The 6,000-nt window shown below is 31.8% G+C and overlaps 1 protein-coding gene across 1 annotated transcript in view; it reads left to right on the plus strand.

Annotated features, from left to right (window-relative positions):
- LOC148312898 (frequenin-2) overlaps positions 1 to 6,000 on the plus strand; it is a 157,473-nt gene that overhangs the window by 94,237 nt on the left and 57,236 nt on the right. The gene's annotated exons all lie outside the window — the stretch shown is intronic.

Below are 6,000 nucleotides of genomic sequence, written 5' to 3' on the forward strand. Positions count from 1 at the left end.
CTTGATCGTTTACACATGAAGGAAAGGTGATCAGCCCTCCGCTTCAGGTACCAGTCCATGGTAATATTGAATAAATATTGCAGTGAAAAAATCACTTATATTTATTTTACCCCCCTTGGGAATCGCACCCGGGACCTCCAGAACGGTAGCCGAGCGTGCTGACCATTACACTACGGAGGCGGACACGTGTTACGTGGATTTAGGGAAAATTAAGTTGCGACTTATGGAATACTGGGCCTTAAACACATCATTTGGTAATTATCATAATCTAACTGGTGTAAAATATGTTAAATTATTAGTAAAATAACCCCGAAAAAGACAGGTAGTCGTAGGTCAGTCTAGAATAGTTTTATTTTCAGATATAAAAAAAAATTATTGATTAAATTTCACTTCATTCGAAACATCGGCTTCTACGAATCGGAACCTGATGCGAAAACTAAGAGGTTGGCAAGTTAAATGGCATCAAAGTTTAACCCAAACTTATGTAGTTACCCCAAACGAGATAGATTTCCGAAGTGATACTACACGAAATAAACTATGGAGTGGGATGTTTATCCGGGTGATTGAAATGCCTATTTATTCATTAATTTCTTAAATATACATGTACATATAATTTATCTTAATTTTGCGCTGTGTTGAGCCGAAATACTTGCATGCAAAATTTTAATGCAATTTACACATATATATGTATATATATATATATATATATATATATATATATATATATATATATATATATATATATATATATTTATATATATATATATATATATATATATATATATACATATATATATATATATATATATATATATATATATATATATATATATATTATGCTTTTAATGATTTCAGCCAGCAAGTTAAATATTTTTGGGACTAGTAATATAAAGTGGATGTATTATATTATATTTATGTATTAAATGTTAAATCAAGCACTGATTTTTTGAGTCTACTAAAATGAATTTTATTGTTTAAAAAAACACATAAAAATTAATTTTGTGACAATTGTTTCGCCTAGTTACGGCATTTTCAAGCAAATGTGAAGATTCATTACTATATCAGGACTGACGGTCCTTATATCGTTATAAAATTCTAGGTAATTAGGTAATACTTAGTTTTAACATGTGCTGTAATTATTAACGGGAGATAACAATAGTTAATGTGGAAAGTGTTATTTTATAAGTTTTATTCAAAATTAGTGTAAAATGCAATATTTTTTTAACTGCAATGTCCGCACTGCGGAGAGCAGGAGAGTGCGCGTGCGCCAATTCGTCCTTCCGCAGGACTGTTAAGGGAAGTGCCCGACACCACGTGGTCCAGACCAATACAACAGGAAGGCTCTAACGTGATAAGAATATTACCCAAATAAAGCTTCACGTTCTCAAATTTCAGAGCAATGTGCCACCTACTGAAAAAGGCGCCCTTAAAACTCAATTACACCCTGCTGTTAAACGAATAGAAGTTCGCTTTTGAAACAAATTGTTTTTAAGTTTTTTGCTGGTATCGGAGTTGGGTATACCGTCATATTTCTCGACAATTTTAACCCTTTAGTTACCAAAATCCGATATATCGACATTTGGTACTTTTTTAAAGGTCTCTATTTTAGATGCTTGTCTGCAGGTAGGATAGTAAGGATAGGGAAGGTAAATGTGAAAATACATCACAAACACCCAGACCAATTGAAACTAAATATTTCTCGAATTCATTTTGCAATTGGCGGGAATCGAACCCGCGACGCCAGTTTCGCAGTCGAGCGTCTACCCAACTACGCCACGGCGCCTGTCACTCTAGTGAGATATACCGGATCCGTCGGATCTGACGTCATGATTTATAAAATTATCAAATTCAGAGATGTGGATTTATTAATTCATATTATGTTTTTCTTTTTCAATTAGTAATTTATCGAAATTTAGAATTATTGATCATTTATATCTTACAATTAATTGTAATATTACAAAAAAATACTTTAAAATACGCAAACAGAAACGAGGAAAACAAATTTGGTTTACACGAAAAGTGAATTTGACAATGCTTTGATATTATTCACAAAGATTTTTACCTTTCAAGGTTTATAATTAATATTATTTTTTTTGTTAATTATACGCACCCCTACACTATTACCTTCAACACCAGATGTTGGCGAGTCGTTTGATATTCAGTATTATGCTCGGCATAAAAAAGAAGTAGACTTTAAGTTACCGGCATTTACTTGTTAGTCATTAAGTGAGTGATTTTTTATTATAACATTGCGTACATAGAGCAAAATTAAACCCGAGGAATATTTTCGTCGAGCCGAAGATAAAACAATGGCACAAAGTATTTTTATATTTTCAAACACATTTTACATTTGAAGTATTTATGTTTAAATCGTGATTTTTCTGGCAAAGTAACCCCAATTCAATTAACCCCTAAATTCCTGGTAAGCCTTTGCTTATTTGCTGGTAACCCTTTGGTTATAACTCGAGCTAGAAGTGTGAGTTTACGTCATACACGCAGTTCAGTTAAGGCTTTTCCAGCTACATATACGAACAGTGACAGTTCTAAATTATAATTTTACCCAATAATACGCCAATGGTAAAGATACAATGGCGGAAATGACTACGAATTTACATTTCCAGATCTTCAATCACATCTTCAATCACGTAAAATATGTCGGGTTGTGGTCCCGTGGTTAGTGTCGTGGACTCTTGAGTCAGAGTTTCTCAGTTCGAACCCACTGTACCACAATTTGATACCTATTTCCAATAATGAGCCAATTAGGCTCACAGAAATAGTATGAAAGTGAAGTATTTTTGTAAATAATAAAAACAAAAAGATTTGTCTTTTATTAAAAAAAAAGTAATAATAAAAAAGTTTAATAAATTAAATATTAAATGTTATATATGAATCACAAAAAAAAACTAAAATGCTTGTTCACAACATTTTGAGTGTGTCCAAATACATGTTCACTAAAATAATATCTCAACATATATGATGAAGAATACGGAAGTCTGGGTATTTACAAGACCCACGCCCTGTCAAAGGCTGGTTAAGTGATAACTTAACACACTTGCAACATTCACCATTCTACTCATGATTGACAACCACACTACTCAAATTTTGGTAACTCCTAGATATATATATATATATATATATATATATATATATATATATATATATATATATATATATATATATATATATATATATATATATATATATATATATATATATATATCATACAGCCATCTATTTTGGATTGAGAAAGCTTTTATTTAGAAAAGACCTTTTTATTTTAATGTATTTTTATGTATACTGGGGAACGCCTGAAAACATAATTTTTTTATGCAGCTTATATTTTGACCAGTTAATTTTATTCACATCATTTTGATTGGGTCCAAACATTTGTCACAAATAAGATACATTTAAATATGTAAATAACATTTTGTCCCATTTTTAATTTTCACTATTTTGCCATTTTGATTTTAAATCATAAAGACATAAACATTACGTTTAATTACAAATATAAAATATGTAAGAAATCATTGAATGAATAATAAAAAAGATTGGTTATTAATAAACGTGATCGAATTCTTTTACTTAATTTTGTAGCGACCTTTTTTAGCACCCTTGAAATCTCGCTCTTATGAAACCTTACTTTTTCCGTAATTTTTTAAAAATGAATTTACAAAATCGCCTCCTTCAGCACTTCGTTTGCCCCAAACCACTTTATCACCCACTGAGGGGCTGTTTCACTTCAACACAGTGACATTCATATCGTAACGCGTATTTATATATTTAAATATAATCTATTTATATATATATATATATATATATATATATATATATATATATATATATATATATATATATATATATATATATATATATATATACACCGCAGGACAAAAAAATTTACGAGTTTACTTGCTACCGCACGCCTTGACTTTACTGAACTCCTTTTCTAAGAAATCCCTTATCGATACCTCTTTCTTTTGTTCAATAAATTAAAGACACTTTGTGTCACCTTTCTACAATATTTACATTTTAAAATGTCTCAACAATTTTGTTTTACCCGCGTTTGAGGGAACATAATACAACAATCATGGAAAGTGCAAAGCAAATGTCGATAGCGATAAAATCCAAAATAATCACACTGTCGCAACAAAACATATCTAATTGTAAAATATCTCGTCGAGTTGGGTATTCAGAAGGTGCAGTGAGGTTTTTATTTAAAAAATTCCAACAAACTGAATCCATAGAACGGAAAAAAGGAAGCGGAAGGGGGCGCGCGACATCTGCCCGAGATGATCGCTTAATAAAAAAATTGTTATGCGCGATCGATTTTTAACGGCACTTAAAATACACGCAGAGGTGCAGTCTACTAGCTAATCAACATTTTCAGTAAAAACAGTGTTCAGGCGGCAGTTTTAGCATGGTTTCCAAGCACGAAGTCCCGCAAAGAAACCATTACTGACGAACAAAATGCAGAAGGCTAGACTGGATTGGGCGAAGGAGCACCAGAATTGGACCTTGGAGGATTGGCAAAATGTTATTTTCTCCGATGAATTAAAATTCAACCTTTTTGGTCCAGACGGCATAAAGATAGTTCGACGAAAACTTGGGGAAAAATACCATCCGTCGTGCGTCCCTCGAACCGTTAAACATTCACCCTACGTCATGATTTGGGGGTGCATGACAGCGTACGGTTTGGGACCTCTAAATTTTATACAGGGTACGATGAATGCCATCCAGTACAAATAGTGCTGAAAAACCATCTTATTCCAACAATCGAGGACATTACGCAGTATACCGCGGACCCGATTTTTCAGGACGATTTGGCGCCGTGCCATAGAGCCCGCACTGTGAGTACAAATATTTATTTTTTAATGCACTTTGTAGACCACTTGATAAATAATTTATTGTTTTTCTTACAGTTCATTGAATACAAGGATAAAATTGGCTTAAAATCGTTGACGTGGCCCGGGAATAGTCCTGATTTGAACCCGATAGAAAATTTATGGGCGATTATGAAAAAAAAAGTTGGGAAAAAAAAATAAAAAAACATTGAGGAATTAAAAAAAAACTTGATTCAAGTTTAGGAAGAAGAAATAACATCAGAAATTTAAGATTCGCTTTACGCTTCGTTAAATAATAGAATTTTACATGTTATAAAAAATAAAGGTGAATTCACTAAGTATTAAATATTTTTAAATGTTATAAATATGTTTAAATGTAAAATACCTTAATTTAAAATGAAGCGATTAGAATCTTTTTCTTAAATATGAATAAAAAAATTACATGTCTTTTATTACTCCATCACAAACACTCGACCATAAATGAACCGTTATGGGTCTCTAAGGTTCGGATAATCTGATACCTGGTATATAATGGCAATTTCTAAGTACAATTCATGAGTAAGATCTTTCATTTTAACCTTGAAGTAACGAGTAGTCATCACATATGTTAAACAATACAAAAAAAACTAATTAAATATCAAGAATAATTCATTATGTGTCAATTTTAGTTTTTTTGAGGACTCGTAAATTTTTTTGTCCAGGGGTGTATATATATATATATTCCGAGGTGATACTTATAAAAAATATACCATGGAGTGGAATATTTATCCGGGTGATTGAAACGCCTATTTATTTATTCCTTTATTAAATATACAAGAAAACATTAGAGGATTATGTTTCCTTTGTCTTTGGCTAAGGTTGATAAAGAATGCATATGTTTATATACTTAAATATATTATCTTGAAACGTTATTAAGCGGACTATTAATAATTCATTTAATGTTTTACCGTCTTAGCTTCAAAGACAAGAAGTGTCTGACAAGCGAATAGGTAGCATGACGACCTAAGCTCCGTATTTCGCGTGAGAAGGGAGCCATTAGGCAAACCTAAGTGCGTTTATTGTTTCTGAAGGTATTTATTATTTATGTTCCGAGGGTAAAAAGACACCACGAACGACGCGTCGGCTAGAGCGGGGGTGGTACTTTTTATACTTCCTTCCG

The sequence above is a fragment of the Brachycentrus maculatus genome, unplaced genomic scaffold (genome assembly GCF_059751285.1).
Source record: "Brachycentrus maculatus isolate JH-2025_06_01 unplaced genomic scaffold, ASM5975128v1 h1tg000029l, whole genome shotgun sequence".
Lineage (NCBI taxonomy): Eukaryota > Metazoa > Arthropoda > Insecta > Trichoptera > Brachycentridae > Brachycentrus > Brachycentrus maculatus.